Source organism: Oryx dammah, unplaced genomic scaffold (genome assembly GCF_014754425.2).
Source record: "Oryx dammah isolate SB20612 unplaced genomic scaffold, SCBI_Odam_1.1 HiC_scaffold_21, whole genome shotgun sequence".
NCBI lineage: Eukaryota > Metazoa > Chordata > Mammalia > Artiodactyla > Bovidae > Oryx > Oryx dammah.
The window spans coordinates 63,506,876-63,526,682 of NW_024070205.1; the positions used below are offsets into that span (position 1 = coordinate 63,506,876).

Consider the following 19,807-nt stretch of genomic DNA (forward strand, 5'->3'; position numbering starts at 1 on the left):
ATCTCAGATGGAGATTATAGTCTTTTCTCAATAGGTGATTGAAAAATAAACATAATGGTATCAATTGTTTAGAAATTCACAATAACAACAAATTTAATGGATATCTGTGCAATATTATACTTCAACAGGGGCTTCCCTGGTAGCTCACCTGATAAAGAATCCACCTGCAATGCAGGAGACCCTGGTTCAATTCCTGGGAGAAGATCCCCTAGAAAGGGATAGTGAAAAACAAATGTATTTAAATTAGACAGCTCATATCCATTGTTAATAAAAATATATATTAAGATATTATTTTTAGCAAATGGTACTAAAAAACAGAGTCACAAATTGTTGGATAGTGTTAAACAGGTGTTAGAGGCAAACTTATAACTCTAAATACTTATATTAAAATGAAGAAAATTATTAAATTGTCTATATTCCCCTTAAGGCAGAAAACAAAACCAAAATAAACTCAAATTATTTAGAAGGTCATACATAATAAAGATAAAAGAGGAAACCAATGAGTAGAAAAGAGAAGAGCCACAGAAAAAAATCAAAGAAACAAATTTTATTATTTGAAAATAAGTATGCAAAAAACAAAATCCTAGCTAAACTGCTGGATCATAGAAAAATCAAGGGAATTCCAAAAACACAACTACTTCTGCATCATTGACTACACTAAAGCCTTTGACTATGTGAATCTCAACAAACTGTGGGAAATTCTTCAACAAATGGGAATACCAGACCACCTAACCTGCCTCCTGAGAAACTTGTTTGTAGGTCAAGAAACAACGGTTAGAACCGGACATGGAACAACTGACTGGTTCCAAATTGGGAAAGGATTACATCCAGGCTGTATATTGTCACCTTCTTTATTTAACTTATATGCAGAGTACACCACACAAAATGTGGAGCTGGATGAAGCACAAGCTGAATCAAGATTGCCAGAAGAAATATCAAGAACCTCAGATACACAGATGGTCTCAAACTAATGGCAGAAAGCAAAGAGGAACTAAAAGCCTCATGATGAAGGTGATAGAGGAGAGTGAAAAAGCTGGCTTAAAACTCAACATTCAAAAAACTAAGATCCTGGCCTCCAGTCCCATCACTTCATGGCAAATAGATGGTGAAACAATGGAAACAGTGGCAGACATCACTTTGCCAACAAAGATCTGAATAATCATAGCTGTGGTTTTTTTCAGGAGTCATGTATGGAGGTGAGAGTTAGACCATAAAGGCTGAGTGCCGAAGAATTGATGCTTTGGAATTGTTTTTCTGAAGAAGACTCTTGAGAGCCCCTTGGACCACGAGTTCAAACCAATCAATCCTAAATGAAATCAACCCTGAATATTCATTGGAAGGATTGACTATTCATTGGAAGGACTGAAACTGAAACTCCAATACTTTGGCCACCTGATGCGAAGAGTGGACTCATTGGGAAAGACCCTGATGTTGGGAAAGATTGAGGGCAGGAGCAGAAGTGGGCGACAGAGAATGAGATGATTGAATGACTCAATGGACATGAGTTTGAGCAAATTCAGGGAGATATGAAGGACAGAGAAGCCTAGTGTGCTGCAGTTCACCTGCAGTTCATGGGGTCGCAAATAGACACAACTTAGCAACTGAACAACAACAGAGAGACTACTCAAAGAAAAGAGTGGGGAAATATAAATTTCCAGTATCAGATATGAAAGATAAGATATTCTGTATATCACACAATAAAATAAATATCAGAGACTTTCACAAAATGTTGCATGACAATAAACTGAGCATCTTAAGTGAAAAGGAATAATTCCTTTAAAGAGAAAAATGACCAAATATTCCTCAGGAATAATATAAAATCTGAATAGTTCTATAGCTATGAAAAAAAAAAAAAACAGACTGTCACTATAGAAAACTGTCTCCAAGAGTATTATAAGTATATGCTTCTCTCACAGAATCTTTAGAAAATAGACGGTAAAAGAACAGTTTTGCATTAATTTTACAAAGTGAACAAATCTTGGAAGTGAAAATCTTAATAATATTACTGAAAAGAGAAAATTACACTATATTTTATGAAATTATAATTCAAATTCTGAACAAACTGTTATCAAAATTCTCTCCAGCAGTTCATAAAAAAAGAATGAAAAGACAGCTACAAATGCTGAGGAGTATGTGAAGAAAGGAGAATGCTCAGGCATTGCTAGTGGTAACATAAAAGAATTCACTTTGGAAAACATTTTGGAAATTTTTTTTTTTTTAATTTATGATTTGGCAATTCAACCCCACTAGTGGTTGTCTGTTCAAGAGAAATTGTATATATTTCCACCTAGAAACTTACAGGTGGATGGCTTTTGCAAGATTATTCATCATATTAGTAATAAAAATTGGAAACCACGTAAATGATTTCCACGTAGTGACTGGATGGACAAAATATGGTATATCCATAGAATGGAATAGTACAGATTAATAAAAAGGAATTACTACAGGTACATGCTATGATGTGGCTGAACCTCAAAATATTATGCTCAGTTCAAAATAACATAATCTGACATAAGTGACTATATATTGTATTGCTTTTTATATGAAATGTTAAGGAAATGAAAATCTGTAGAAGCAGACTAGTAATTGTCTGAGAATGGGCAGAGGTTTAACAAAAATATGTATGGAGAATCCTATTAAAATGATGAAATGTTTTAAAATTTTTTGTAATTATTGCATAACTTGATAAACTTACTGAAATGTCATTGATTTGTACTCATGAAATGGGTAACATATATATGTGAGCTATGCTTCAATAAATTAATTTTTACAAAAGAAGAAAAGGTTTGTCTCATATTAAAAAGTCAATTAATATAACTCACTATATTAACAGAATGAAGAAAATAATACATCTTAATATTTGAATAAAAAGTCTTTAACAGAATTCAGCACACATTTAAGATAAAAAATAAAAATTAGAAGTGAATCTCTCAGATAATTAGTAACTAAGGAAAGAAGCCTGACATAAGATAGTTTTTAATTTTCAGGGCCTCTGTATTTTCAACTTAGACTTGAGAATGAGATACTACTTCTTCAGAATGGAAACTTTATATAGTGAAAAAATAAATAATTTGATAAGAATTTGAAAGTAAAAGTATTTATATTTGCAGTGATAGAATAATAGAAAATTCTGTTATATTTTTAAAAAGAACCTACAAAACCCAAATTATTGTATTAAAATTTTTGCATATGAGGTCAATATAATACCTAATTTATTTTTGTATAACTACAATTTTTGTTTTACAACAATGATAAAGTAGCATTTCCAATTTGAAGCAAAATAAGGAAATAGAATCCTTGGGTTTAAATTGAAATTTGTCAAAAGTTGTATAAACTCTTTATTTAAAACTTCTAAAAAAAAGGGAAAAAAGGAAAGAAAAAAAAGACAAATGAAAAGATGAATCAATCTTCATAAATAAGAAACCTCAACCTGGTAAGATATCCTTTCTTTCCAAAATATTTACCTCCAAATTCTAGCAGTCTTTTGGCAGAAATTGACAAGATACACTTAAATATGTATATTTTATTTAGGCAGTTGTACTCAGCGTGGAGGCAGGACTTCTCCCTCCCTCTATCTCAGGTCCTTGGTGACAACTGTTGTCCTGGGGAAGTGACTACATGGTGTCTGTGCAGGAGGTGATGTTCTTTCTATTAACAACTCAGGGATCACAACAAACGCAGCAACCACACAAGCATTATAGCATCCTATGCTATCTGTTTAACAGACCCAAAAGGAGACTGACTTAAACTGACTGAGATTTCAAAGCCCTTTGTGGTTTCTAAAGAGTAATTGCAATGCAAGGCTCTAACTTTAGGAAATTTAGCCTAATGAAAGAGTGGATACAAGAAATTGGCAAAAGCAAGAATTTTCCACAATCTGTAATTGAAAATGTTGAAGGAAAAATTTTTATGCTTGGATCTTGCCAATTAGGAATGCCTACAAAATGTGCCAATACTGATGTGTGTTGCACCAAGATATATTGATTGAAGTGACTTTTTCACCTCATTCTATAAATTGAATTTACAGGAAGAAGTGAAGATTTAGGAGCCGTTGAAGCATTTGTGCCAGTTATCAAACTGTGTTTTGATGGCTTAGGGATTGATATTTTTTTTTGCAAGATTAGTACTGCAGACTATTTCAGAATATTTGGACCTAGGAGAGATAGTCTGCTTAAAAAGTATTTATAGATAGAATTTGTGTAAGGAGTCTAAATGATTCCAAGGGAACCAATAAAATTTCACATCTGTTTCTAATTATTGACAACTTCAGGTTAAAAGGGGCCAAACTTCACACATCTATTCCAATATATTAGGTTTCCTTGATGCTATTTCCTGGACTAAAAGTAAGTAACAGAACTTGCCAACTTTATCCAAATATAATAGCATCAACTTTTGTACATTGATTCCTCAGTGTTTTCTAAATGGTATGTGTTAGATTATATTAAAATTAATTTAAAAATAAATGACAATAAAATATCTTACATTAAAAAAAATAGATAGCTAAGTGATCATTAAAAAGAAGAACCAATTAAAAAGACATATATTAATTTACTTTGAGTTATGGAAAGATTGAGGGCAGGAGGAGAAGGGGACAACAGAGGATGAAATGGTTGGATGGCATCACTGACTCAATGGACATGAGTTTGAGTAAGCTCTGGGAGTTGGTAATAGACAGAGAGGCCTGGCGTGCTGCAATCCACAGGGTCGCAAAGAGTGGGACACAACTGAGCGACTGAACTGAACTGACTCTATTTCCACATTAACCAAAAGAGTGTGGCACGGACCTGAGGATAGAAAGGTACAAAGACATTTGGAGACCACAGCTCGATCCCTGGGTTGGGAAAATCCCATGGAGGAAGAAATAGCAACCCACTCCGGTATTCTTGCCTGGAGAATTCCATGAACAGAGGAGCCTGGTGGGCTGTACAGTCCATGGGATCGTAAAGAGTTGGACATGGCTGAGCAACTAATTTCCTCACACACTTAAATCATGTCAAAGATGTTCCAAGGAAAATGGAAAATCTTTGAAACAAATGGCTGGGACAACTTATAAACACTTTTAAACATTGAAACTTGTCATTTATTTCACACCATACATCAAAAATTAATTTGAGATGAATCATTGAAATAAATATAAACACAAGTATTAAAAAGTTTCTAGAAGAAAATGTAGGTACATATTTTCTCAGATTTTGAGTGAGCAAGTATTTCTTAAATTGGACCCAGAAAGTGTAACATTTTTAGAAAAGCATAAGCTGGTTTCTTCAAAATTAAAATCTGCCCATCAAAAAATATGTTTCACAAAATGATGGCAGAACAGGATGGGGAAATATTTTATACATACATAAAATAATTATATGTTTATATATACTTATCTTTCCAAAATTCATATGTTGAAGCCAAAATTCATATGGCTCTCCACTATGACTGTATTCAGAGATGGGGCTTTTAAGGAATTAATAAAAGTTAAAGAAGGATATAAACATGGAGCCCTAATTCAATATGACTGGTATGTTCATAAGAAGAGAGAGAGAGAGAGACCAGGGTTATATGTCCTCAGAGAAAAGGTGACATGAGAACACAGTAATACCGTGGCAGTCTTTCAGAGAAAGGGGAATGGTCTAAGGAGAAATCAAACCTGTTGACCCATTGATGTTGAACATCAAACCTCTAGAATTGTGAGAAATAAATTTCTGTTGTTTAAGCCACCCAGACTGTGATATTTTGTTATGGAATCCTTAAAAGTATAATAATAATAGTTATTACTACTACTACTACTACTATTATATATACAAGAACTTCTTCCCAAAATAAATGAATTATTTAGATAGCCTATAAACCAATAATAGAAGAAAGACAAAAATTCAATAAAATGGTATAAACAGTGACAACAAATATTTTTGATAAGGATGTGGAACAGCAGAAATTCTCCATACGTTGCTAAAAGGAGCTTAAAATAGTACAGTCACTTTGGAAAGTAACTTTGGCAGCTCCTTCTTTAATAACTTTATGACATTGCAATTCCACTCCTAAGTACTTAGACAAGAAAAATAGAAGCAGAAATACAAAAGCAGGTACAAGGATATTTGCATGTAATAGTCAGTAATTGGGAACTATCCTAATGTCAACTAACGAATAATGGATAAATAAATTATGGCATCATCCTGCAATGTAATACCATGGAAGAATAAAAAAAACTAATGATATATGAAAGCAATGTGAATGAATGTCTTAATCATTATAAGGAGTGGAAGAAGCAAATACAAATGAGTACACAATGCAAGATTCCATTTTTATGAAACATTGGAGCTCCATCAAACCAATCTGTTTTGAAATGCTCACAGTAGAAATCTCATGTGGAGGAGACGAAAAATGAAGTTCCATGAAGGGCCTTTCTAAGCCAACAAGAATTTTCTGTATTTTGATAGTGGTATGGTTTACACAGTTGATGAATATGTTGAAAGTCATCACAGTGGAAATCAATATATGTACACATTTACCCTATGTAAAATAGATTTCAACAAAAGGGTTAAAAATTCAAGGTCATGAGTAATTAGCAATGATGGAAAGACAAGTATTATTTCTGAATTTAGAGGTATAAAAGAAAATAACCAGCTTAGAATTTACAGTAAAATAGCAATTATTAGTTCACCTAAAAACTACCTTCATCATTGAACAGTGCTAATTAAGAAATTTTCACAACTTCTGTAAATTTACTCTGCAGTAACACTTGTAATCTCCACACATTCTGACAGTCTTCTCTCATTTTGCTTATCTATTATCTCCTGCTTTCTCTTCCAAAGCATAGCCAGTATTTAAGCTCCCATATTTTCATAGACAATTCTAAAAATATTGTTTCTTTTGTTTTCAATTTTCTCCCATTAAATATGCAAACCTACAGTAGTTGAAGTTATTCTTTCCTACTTCTTATTGCTTGTGGTGGAATAATATTCTCTTCTCCTAATGCCAGTGTAACCCTCATTCCAGTCTCTTTTAAGAGACCTAAATTTTCAGTTATCTTCTTTTCTAATTCTGTTCCACCTGTTTCCCTTTATTGGTACTTTCCTCAGCATCCCCACGGGCTCTAGCCTCTCCCATTCTCTTTTTACAGCTATGTCTTCAAAAAATATTTACATTTAATTTTTTCCTCTCTCCCTAAACTCTTTCTGATCAACTTCTAAGACTCTGTTTTTATTTTTTTGTTGTTTGAACATATGAGTTTCATAAATTATGTGCCAGTTGATCCAGTGGAAACTTTTTATTTCATACATATTTGACACCCAGAGTATTAGACTTGTTGACCTCTTCCTCAATATATTCTTTGGCTCTGGGACATTTAATTTATTAATTAATTAATTTATTTATTTTTTATTTTACTTTACAATTCTGTATTGGTTTTGCCATACATTTTATTCACTTGGCTTTCTGTCTCTGGCTCATGTCAGATTCCTTTACAGGCTTCTTCTTTGCTTTTTGGTTAATGTTGAGGGAACGTCAGAGCCACAGCCAAGGTCTTACATTTTTCACTCTTTAAACCTGCCATAGATGATGGCACGTACTCCTGTGTAGCCTATAATCTTCTCATACTACAGTCTCACACATACATGTCTGAGGTCCACATCTAATTCTTTGGCCTCACGTTCTTAGTGTTGACTATTTCTTAGAACTAACCACTTGGATATTTCACAAGCATCTCAAAACACCACCTGTCCCAAATGAAAGACTGCTTTAGTGCTCCCCACTCCAACGATGCTTTTCTCTTATCCCATCAGTCTGTAATTTTATTTTATCCAGTTATTCATTCATGTTTCTAAGCTCCTGATCTTGCTTATTTAAATGATAGTCTTCATTGTTCACTGACCTCCTCAGCTTCACAATTTTCTACTTCCCTCTTACCTTCTAGACTAGCTTGTCTTATTTTATGCTCTCCAAAGCATCCTCTTCTTTCATGTTTCTAAGATGTATTTTTTTAATTATTTGACCTATATACACATATTCTAACTGTAATCCAACTTTAATGGGGAGTCAGGAAGGACTTTACCCACTTTTCTAGCTTCAACTCATTGAAATTCTTATCCCACAGCATGATTTCAAAAGTATGTATTGATTTAATTAGTTAATTAATGACAATCTTTTTGTGACTAGGAGCCTAGAAGGAAATAAAACACAATATGTGCACTACCTCAACATTTGTTGAATGTCCATTTATTCTACTTTCTGCATATTAACAATAAATAATAGAAGAAATTGTTAGTTAATAGTAACATTACATTAACAGTTTCTGTGAGAACAAGTTCATTATGATGATAGGTACAAAAATCCATGGCCCATGTTTGTTAAGGGTGTGTGGTTGATTAATCAGTGGAACCATTGGATAATTATGGTGTTCTGATAAATGTGATAGAAAAAGCACTGAAAAACACAAGATGGCAATCTAAATAGCAGATCAAAGGGGTTGTTTACTGAAAATTGTATTTTGCTTATCATATGTTTTACACATTTTACAATGAGCTAGTAATACAGTGTTGAAGAAGATAATCCTGTTTTTAATGAATTTATTGTCTAGATGTATAACAAGACAACTGAATTGACAATTGCAATACTGTGTCATAAGTGGTAAGTTAAGGTACACACATAGTAACAAGCAAAGTTGCTAAGAGAATATGATTTCAGAGAGGGAAAATGCTAGAGACAAGGAAAATTGTCTTGAAAGATTTGCAGTAATTCAAGAATGGCATAATAATGACTTGAAATAGAGAGTAAAAACCTGAACAAAAACAATTCTTGGCTTGGATTGAAGAACAGAGACCAGTAAAGACTGTGGCTGAGTTAGCACGAGCATCAGAGTCATTTTGTGCCATTGGCCAAGTGAAGAGAGCACTAGGGACAGGCAGGAGTCATCAATAGAAGTCAATCTTGTAGACAAATAAAATGAAGATTCAAATTGTATGCCTTATTTCATAGCAATCTTATATTTGGAACCCATTTAATATATACATATATAAAAATGCTTTTTACTCCTTTTAAAAAATGATCTTATTGGCATATTAGGCTTTGGATAAGAGTATGAGAATAAAAGGCTTCTCTAGTGGCCCTGATGGTAAAAAACCCACCTGCAATGCAGGAAACCTGGGTTCGACCCCTGGGGTCAGGAAGATCCCCTGGAGAAGGAAATAGCAACCCACTCAGTATACTTGCTTGGAGAATTCCATGGACAGAGGAGAGTGACAGGCAGCTCCATGGGGTCGCAAAGAGTTGGACATGACTGAAAAACTAACTCTTTCACTTCTATTTCATGAGAATGAAAATGTAACAAGGAGTTGTAGAGTAAATCTTGCTAGTAGGAGGAGACAAGATGAGGAACCCAAGTGTACTGAAATTGGGGAATATTGACCAGGAGATACAGTGATAAACCATTATATAATGGATAAATTCCAAACTAGTTACCTTATACATAAATTAGCTGGCATGGAGAACATTAATTTCTTCCAACAGTACTTTAAGATTTGTGCAAAGATTTTCCAAGTAGAAACTTAAAAAGTTTTGACCCAAGCAAGTGATTTCTGTTACCTCATTCATTTTTACTGAAGACTAAACAGAAACCAGACGAGTGTTTGAAAAGAGTAGAGAATGAAGTTTAAGTCTTAGATCAGTGTCAAGACTAGAATTACAATGGCAATGCTGTATCCATATATGAGAAAAACTTTATCATAGAACAAACATTTTCTAAGTTCAAACAGGCAGATTTTACATTAAAGTAAGATTTCAACATTTATTTTAATTAACTCATTTAATTCTTACTTTCACACTCATTACCAACACAACAATATATAAAATAATATGAACTGAGAAGATGGCTCTGTCTCATAAGTGATTATTGATAATTTCTACATATTTCTGTTACTAATATGATGCTTTCACTAAGGAAGAACATATGCATCAAATAATTCAGTAAATTTTAAATTTGTTAAAGCTGCCTTTAAAAGAAATTTTCAAAATAAATGCTAACATTCAGAAATGTAATTGCTATATAGTAGTGTGGCTTTAGGGAATTTTTGTTTTTACATTTATTAAGCAAATTTGCTAAATATTAAACCTTATTTGTAATTATGATGCAAAAACACAGCTGAAGAACTAAACACATAAATTGGGTTCTGTCATATGTACAAATATATGCAGCTTTAAATATACAGAGCGTACACAGAATGCTCATGTGATGTAAACAAAAAAGTAATGAATCTAGTTGAAGCTACTGTAAATATTGTGATACTAAATTTTATTTATAATTCAACTAGGATATAGAGAGGATAAGTTCCATCCTTCAGGGTTGTTTATACTATGTATAGAAGGGAATTTTTTCTTCCATAGTTTGTTTTCTAGTTCTTTGTTTTGTTCCTAGCTTTTTCTAGTTTTCCCGTGAATTCTCATTATCATTCTTTGTTTAGTCACTCAGTCATGTCCAGCTCTTTTCAGCTCCATGAACTGCAGCACTCCAGGCTTCCCTGTCCATCACCAAGTCCTAGACCTTGCTCAAGTTCATGTCCATTGAGTCGGTGATACCGTCCAACTATCTCATCCTTTGTCGTCCTCTTCCCTTCCTGCCTTCAGTCTTCCACAGCATCAGGATCTTTTTCAGTGAGTCAGCTCTTCACATCAGGTGGCCAAAGTATTGGAGCTTCAGCTTCAACATCAGTCCTTCCAGTGAACACTCAGGACTAATCTTTAGGGTTGACTGATTTGATCCCCTTGCAGTCCAAGGGGCTCTCTAGAATCTTATCCAACACCACAGTTCAAAAACATCAGTTCTTAGGTGCTCAGTCTTCTTCATAGTCCAACTCTCACATCCATACATGACTACTGAAAAAACTATAGCACTGATTATGTAGAAATTTCTTGGCAAAGTAATGTCTCCGCATTTTAATATGCTGTCTAGTTTTGTCATAGTTTTTCTTCCAAGCAGCAAGCTATTTTTAATTTCATGACTGCACTCACCATCTGCAGTGATTTTGGAGCCCAAGAAAATAAAGTCTGTCACTGTTTCCATTGTTTCCCCATCTATTTGCCATGAAGTGATGGGACCAGATGCCATGATCTTCGTTTTTTGAAAGTTTAGTTTTAAACCAGCTTTTTCTCTCTCCTCTTTCACTTTCATCAAGAGGGTCTTTAGTTCCTCTTTACTTTCTGCCATATGGGTGGTGCCATCTTCATATCTGAGGTTATCGATATATCTCCTGGAAATCTCGATTCCAGCCTGTGCTTCATCCAGCCTGGCACTTCACATGATGTACTCTGAATATAAGTTAAACATGCAGGGTGACAATATACAACCTTGATATACTGATTTCCCAATTTGACACCAGTCTGTTGTTCCATGTCCGGTTCTAATTTTTGCTTCTTGACCTGCATATAGGTTTCCTGGAGGCAGGTCTGGTATTCCCATCTCCTGAAGAATTTTCCACAGTGTGTTGTGATCCACACAGTCAAAAGCTTCAGTGTAGTCAATGAAGCAGAAGTAGAGGTTACTCTGGAATTTTCTTCAGTTTTCATGACCCAATGGATGTTGGCAATTTAATCTCTGGTTCCTCTGCCTTTTCTAAATCCAGCTTGAACATCTGGAAGTTCTCAGTTCATGTACTGTTGAAACCTAGCTTGGAGAATTTGAGCATTACTTTGTTAGCTGGTGAAATGTGTACAATTCTGTCATAGTTTGAACATTGTTGGCACATTATCATTCATATAATTCTATTTATATATTATCATTCTTAAAATTCTAATAATCTTATGATTCTAATGCAAAACTATTAATTCAATAATGACTTTAACTTAGCCTATGTATTCATTGACATTTTATTTTCAAAATCAAGAAGAATTCAATTATAAACATGCTTGGCTCTTGAAAGTAAGAAGCTCCCTGACAAACTAGAGTTACATTTTTTGGTGTAATACTTGAACAATCTAACATAAGACATTTAATCAGGACCTCTTTTAAAACAGATTATAGTATGATAAATTTGGAATGTAATGGAAAATGCTTTATTATCTTCCAGTATGTTTTTAGAGAATACTGAAGCTTATTTTTGATGCCCTGTTAATAAGTATATATCATAAATAACGTGTAACAATATGAAATTAACATATAATATAATCTTACTTGATCAAAGCAGTACATTTGCACTGCATTCTTTAATCTGATGTGTTCATCCACATGCATTATGCTCCAAATTTACAGGTATAAATAACAAAAGTTTGATATATAATTTAAGCATTTTACATGCAAATATAGGATAAAGAGAAATAAAGGATTCATTTTGAAAGTAAGACACCAATAAATACATAAGCTAAGTTAAAATTATTGTGGACTTAATATTTTCACATTAGGATGATGATATTATTAGAATTATAAGACTGGTAATAAATTATTAACAACAAGAACCATATTAATATTTGAATAAACAAGTGTAACTCAATGTCATAGCAATTTAGGATAAATTTAGATGGATACAAAAAAGAGAAAAATTGATATAAATACATTTGATATTAAAGAAAAAAAGCATGCCTAGATTTATTCCTTAAAAATAAACAAAAAAATTCATGTGATAACTGTAATCTTTTATTATAGAGACTTAGTTATAAGAAAAATACCTTTAAGATAATTTCTTCTAATTTTTCTTAGATCTTGATAGTATAAACTTATTTAACTTAGGATGTGGTTTTTCTACTTTTGTCTAATCACATAGTATTAATTTGGTAATTTTTCTGTGAAAAGCCCAAGGGAAATCTTTATAAAGTTTTTGTCATAGATCATTTCTAACCATTTGTAGTATTTTTAAACATTTATCAGTTTTAACATTGAATATACTTTTTCTTCAAATAATCAAGAATCAGTGCTGTGCTGTAGATTTTGCAGTAATATAATTTATTGTGACAATAACTGTAAGAAATTTTAAAGAGACTATATGCAGGTCAGGAAGCAACAGTTAGAACTGGACATGGAATAACAGACTGGTTCCAAATAGGAAAAGGAGTACGTCAAGGCTGTATATTGTCACCCTGCTTATTTAACTTCTATGCAGAGTACATCATGAGAAACGCTGGGCTGAAAGAAGCACAAGCTGGAATCAAGACTGCCGGGAGAAATATCAATAACCTCAGATATGCATATGACACCACCCTTATGGCAGAAAGTGAAGAGGACCTAAAAAGCCTCTTGATGAAAGTGAAAGAGGAGAGTGAAAAGTTGGCTTAAAGCTCAATATTCAGAAAACTAAGATTGTGGCATCTGGTCCCATCACTTCATGGGAAATAGATGGGGAAACAGTGGAAACAGTGTCAGATTTTATTTTGCGGGGCTCCAAAATCAGAGCAGATGGTGATTGTAGCCATGAAATTAAAAGACGCTTACTCCTTGGAAGGAAAGTTATGACCAATCTAGATAGCATATTCAAAAGCAGAGACATTACTTTGCCAACAAAGATCCTTCTAGTCAAGGCTATAGTTTTTCCAGTTGTCATGTATGGATATGAGAGTTGGATTGTGAAGAAAGCTGAGCACCGAAGAATTGATGCTTTTGAGCTGTGGTGTTGGAGAAGACTCTTGAGAGTCCCTTGGACTGCAATGAGATCCAACCAGTCCATTCTAAAGGAGATCAGTCCTGGGTGTTCTTTGGAAGGAATGATGCTAAAGCTGAAACTCCAGTACTTTGGCCACCTCATGCGAAGAGTTGACTCATTAGTATAGACTCTGATGCTGGGAGGGATTGGGGGGCAGGAGGAGAAGGGGACGACAGAGGATGAGATGGCTGGATGGCATCACCGACTTGATGGATGTGAATTTGAGTGAACTCCAGGAGTTGGTGATGGACAGGGAGGCCTGGTGTGCTGCAATTCATGGGGTCGCAAAGAGTCGGACACGACTGAGTGACTGAACTGAACTGAGGTGAGTCTTTATTGATTTCTTGTTTCTGAAGATTTGAAATTATTCTGAGAACAGTGTGAAAAACCCTAATACTGTGCTAAATAATGGAGATAGAACATACATGATATATAATACTCTAATATTACCCAATCTTTTATCTGTGAAAGAGAAAGATTTTTAACTAAAATATATTACAAAATTACTATACTTTGGTATACCTGATGCTTGAAAAGAATTTTTGGAAAAATTAAAAAGACTTAATTCAACCTAAAAGATAGAAGAACACTTAGTACAGCCAAAAAGGATTTGAATTTGGAGAAAAGGTACAGCTTGAATAAATACAACTTTATCTGGAGAAGATTATGAGTTATCAGGTTTTGCCCATAGTGAATTTCAAGCAAAGTAGAATTTTCTAGCTCATCCATTTCACAGCAAGTATCACTTGTCATTAAATTCAATGGTAATATAAATCATATGATTGTAGTCATTTTCAGGTTTATCTTTTCCACAAATTGTGTACTTCTTTTCACTTTTAACTTTGTATCCAATTCATGTTTATACTCCATTACTGGTTTTATCCTAAAACCCATGTTGGCATATTACTGATTTAAACTAAGGCATCTTACATCTGTTATAATAAAATTTCAGCCTGTGGGTTGTATTTTCCATTTTAGATCCAAGTTTATTCTTCTGTTTTCACTTAATGAGAAATAGATAACTAATCATAGAGTGTTTTAGGAGTCAAATTCAATCACAAGAATAGGATAATCAGCCTATTCACAGGCATAGCTTTCCCTGTGATATGTATTCGGTTCAATTCAGTTCAGTCATTCAGTCATGTCCAACGCTTTGTGACCCCATGAATTGCAGCACACCAAGCCTCCCTGTCCATCACCAACTCCCAAAGTTACCCAAACTCATGTCCATCGAGTCAGTGATGCCATCCAGCCATCTCATCCTCTGCATCTTATAATTTCATGGCTGCAATTACCATCTGCAGTGATTTTGGAGATATATATATATATATTATATTGTATATATTATATATATTGTATATTGTATATATTGTGTTCTTTATTACTGTAGTATATAAATACACATTTCAGAACATTATGTCCATAAGATAAGCTTAAAATAATTTCAATGAAATCATTACAATCACCTTTGTACTATGAATAAATACTTGTAATAAGTAAAATAGAATCCATTTAGAGTTTGACTAGTCTTATGAAAGCAAATATACTTGAAATATGTTTTGGGCAGCTTCAACAGTTCTTAAAATGAATTTCACCTAATCTTTGCATTTTCTGAGATCAAATGCTTCTAAGTTACTAGAGAGTATGTCTTTCAGAGATGTACCTAACACATTCAGGTCTTGGACATTTGACTAAAATCAGGGTTTAGAAGCAGACTGCAAAGAATTGATATTCATAACCACAAGATTGTGTTGGTCATAGTGAAGAACAGGGCACTTAATGCTGGAGGTCACAGTGGACCTCGGTCAGAAGAGTGAAGCAAAGTCTAGGTGATGGGACTAGAGTGTCAGAGTCCAGGAAACAGTGATACAGGCACTACAGAGTGAGGAACTGATACAGGCACTACAGAGTGAGGAACTGGGGTAGAACTTCTCTGTGCAGGTGGTTGATAACTGTTTGTATGAAATTGTATGCATGTGTGTTGACAGAAACTATTTAATCCCTGGTCTAGAAAAGTTTAATTCTCATAGGGAATCTCAGTGCTATTTCCTGGAGCCCTGATGCCGATGGAGGGGTACCGTGTCAGCCAAATGTTCGCTAGTTCCTGCAGCTCAAGGATGTTTTTCCTTAAATTTTTATATATTTATTTTTGGATGTGCAGAGTCGTCATTGCTGGGTGGGTTTTTCTCTACTTTCAGCAAGCAAGGCCTTCTCTCTAGTTACTGTGCATGGGCTTCTCATTGCAGTGTCTTCTCTTGTTGGGGAGCATGGCTGTAGGTGTGTGGTCTCAGCAGTTGTGGCTCCTGGGCTGTAAATTACAGACTTACTAGTTATGGTTCACTGGCTTAGTTGTTCTGAGCCAGGTAAGATTTTCCCAACTCAGGGATCAAACCCATGTCTCCTGCGCTGGCATATGGATTCTTTACCACTGAGCCACCAGGGAAATCTGTAAGAATCTTAGATTTAGAGCTTGTAGAAGTATGGGGCCCAACCTCCCCTGGTTGAAAGAAAGTCCTTCACTTTGAGTTGCAAAAAAGCAAAACAATATAAAATAAATGTTTTCTGGGTAGAGTATTAAGAAGGTACCTAGATTTTTAGTGTCCTAGAATCTGAGCAAACGTCTCCAGGTCAGATGAGTCTAATCCCCATAGTCTGTTTGGAACAATATACAATATAGAGCTTCTGAACAATCATCCTTTAATCAAGCTTGCCAGTGCTCTTGGGTCAGAAAGCCTTGGCCTTAAAGAAATATAAAAATATTCACAATGGACTGTTTTCTAAAGCTGGTGACCATAAGCAGCAAGAGAGGAGAACACAGTTACAGAGCAAAACTTCTAGGGATGGGACTTCCCAGGTATTTCTTGAATGTCTTGTCAAGCTTTTCAGCCACAGAAATTGTCTTTGTGCTTCATCCCATTCCTTTAATATTGTTTTCTTCTCTCTCTTATTTTATCTCTCTCCCTTAAATATTTCTGGGATTCCCTGGGGGCTCAGGCAGTAAAGAATCTGCCTGCAATGCAGGAGACCTGGATTCAGTCCCTGGGTTGGGAAGATCCCTTGGAGAAGGGGATGGCTGCTCACTCCAGTATTCTTGCCTAAGAATCCTTGGGAAATCCCATGGTAAGAGGAGCCTGGCAGGCTATAGTCCGTGGAGTTGCAACGAGTCAGACATGACTGAACCACTAATACTTAAATATTTCTCTTTTCCATTGCATGTCCATAAAATACTCATTTCATCTGCTGTCAAGTTTGTTTTTACTTCATCACTACACAGAAAATGTACACTTTGCCTTACACTGCTTGAGCCAAACTACTGTCTCTACATTTTCACGTTCTCTGAGGGGGATCATCAGCCATGGATAGCTTCTGAAATGCCATGATCTAATCTTCTGATGTGACTCAGAGAGAAGGGAGAAACTGACAAGGGGCATCATAGAAAAGGGCAAGTCAGAGGGTATAGAGGGCCTTTCTCTTCAAAGAGGAGCCCGCATACAAGCAGCATTGGGCTCACCTTATTAGAAATGCTGATTCTTTGGCCTCACTGCAGACTCACTCAAATAGAATCTTTGTTTTAACCAGATTCTGGAGATATCCCTGGTGATCTTGGAAGAGTCTGTATCAAGGAATGAAACACTGATGGGAAACCACAAGAGCCTTAGAAAAACTCTTTGGCCTCAGGAGAAAAAATGGTATCAAAGATGCAAGGAAGGGACTTTGCTGGTGGTCCAGGTGAGACGCTATGCTTCCAATGCAAGAAACACCGGTTTGATCCCTGGTCAAGGAACTAAGATCCCACATGCCACAGGGAATGGCAAAAAAGAAAAAAAGAAGGATGCAAGGAAGGCCACTATAGGTGTAATTGGCAATAGAAATTTAGCTAAGTCCCTGACTATTTGACTTATTAGATATGGCTATCATGATGTCGTCATAGGAAGCAGAAATCCTAAATTTTCTGCTGAATTTTATCCTCATATGGTAGATACCACTCACAGAGAAGTTGATTAAATCAAATCATATCAAATAGAATGATGTTGTTATATATAGGAACATTACACCTTACTGTGGGACCTAGACATCTGCTGTGGGTGAATTTTGATTGATGTGAACAATAACATGAGGGTAAACCAATACCCAACATCCAATGTGGGATATTTGGCTTCATTATTCCTGGACTCTTTGATTGTGAAAGGATTTAATGTTGTCTCAGCTTGGGCATCTGGTCCTATCACTTCGTGGCAAATAGAAGGGGAAACAATGGAAACAGTGACAGAATTTATTTTCTTGGACTCCAGAATCACTGTGGAGAGTGCCTGCAGCCCTGAAATTTAAAAAAATGCTTGCTCCTTGGAAGAAAAGCTATAACAAACCTAGACAGAATATTAAAAAGCAGAGACATCATTTTACAAAAATGTCTATTTAGTCAGAGCTGTGGTTTTTCAAGTAGTCATATATGGATATGACAGTTTGACCATAAAGAAGGCTCAGTGCCAAAGAATTGATGCTTCAAATTGTGGTGCTGGAGAAGACTCTTGAGATTCCCTTGGACAGCAAGGAAATCAAACCAGTCAATCCTAAAGGAAATTAACCCTGAATGTTCATTGGAAGGACTGATGCTTAAGCTTCAATATTTAGCCACCTGATGTAAAGAGACTACTCATTGGAAAAGACCCTGATGCTGGGAAAGATTGAGAGCAAGAGGAGAAGGGGGCTACAGAGGATGAGATGGTTGGATAGCATCACTGACTTAGTGGACATGAGTTTGAGCAAACTCCAGGAGATATTGAAAGACAGGGAAGACTGGCATGCTGCAATCCGTGAGGTGGTAAAGAGTCGGACATGATTTAGCAACTGAGCAACAACTTGGGCCCTTCCTTTAAGATCTAAGGATGCTATCTGGCATGTTTATATATGCAGCAACAATATTCAAGCTCCACAGAAGGTTATTGAACTTGCCAGTCAGTTGAATTTTGTTCCTGTTGATTTGGAATCAGAGCAATTACAAATTTACCCCTGTGACTATTTACCTTCTGGAGAGGATCAGTGGTGGTAGCCATAAGACTGGCCATGTTTTTCTTCCTTTATTCTTGGGTCCTAAATGTGATTCATCCATGTGCTAGAAAACGGTAGAGTGACTTTTACAAGATTTCTGATGAGACTGTGAATAAAACTTTGCCCATAGGTGCAATTACTTTGCGGTCTCTGGTCTACTCAGAGATTTGGCAGCTGTTTATCAGCTTTATTATGTCACAAATATAGAAGCTTTCCACTTTCGTTGGAGACATGCTTACAGTGTAGAGAACATCTTGAATTATTAAGCTTTTACTTCACTTTGGTTCATGTTGCCTACAGCCTCTGCTTACCAGTGAGAAGTTTATAGAGATACTTCTTTTTCAACATGGCTTATCAGCAGGCATCAGATGTACTTGATATTCATCTGATGCTTCCCTGGTAGCTCACATGGTAAAGAATCTGCCTGCAAAGTGGGAGGTCCGGGTTCAATTCTTGGGTCTGGAAGATCCCCTGGAGTGGGAAATGTCAACATATTCCAGTGTTCTTGCCTGGAGAATTTCATGGACATAGGAGCCTTGAAGGCTACAGTCCATGGGGTCACAAAGAGTTGGAAACATTGAGCAATTAACACACACAGTAAAATACTTGATTAGTTAATAAAATAGAAGTTTTAAAGAATCCATTTGCCAATGCAGGAGACACAAGAGACGTGGATTTGATCCCTGGGTGGTGAAGATCTTCCAAAGTAGGAAATGGCAACTCTGGATTTGCCTGGAAAATCTCCTGGACAGAAGAGCCTGCCTGGCTACAGTCCTTAGGGTTGCAAAAGAGTCGGACATGACTGAGCAACTGAACACACACACACACACACACACGATTTAGAATAGTCTAAAACTTCACATACCTTATAATAGAAATTTTGGTATGTTTAGGGAGGGAAAAGAATTGTTCTTTAAGTAATGTTTCTGCTTAAGAATTATGTAGCTAATTCAAAACCATATAGATTAAAAGCTGCTCCTATCCATTTATTTGCAGATTTATAGCAGATACGTGAACAAGAAAAAAGAAATGAAAGAGGCCAGTCACCATAAGGTGGGTATATTTTATAATGTTGTATTTCATCAAAAGAATGTCTTTTCTTTCCCTTTAAAGTTTTGATCAATTGCTTAGAATATCGTGGGCATCTC

At 35.3% G+C, this 19,807-nt stretch overlaps 2 pseudogenes; both read left to right on the forward strand.

The window, feature by feature from the left end:
• The first annotated feature begins 3,639 nt into the window (after positions 1-3,639).
• On the forward strand, positions 3,640-4,349 carry LOC120879892 (annotated as a pseudogene).
• A 12,959-nt stretch (positions 4,350-17,308) lies between these two features.
• On the forward strand, positions 17,309-19,062 carry LOC120879864 (annotated as a pseudogene).
• Positions 19,063-19,807: the final 745 nt, after the last annotated feature.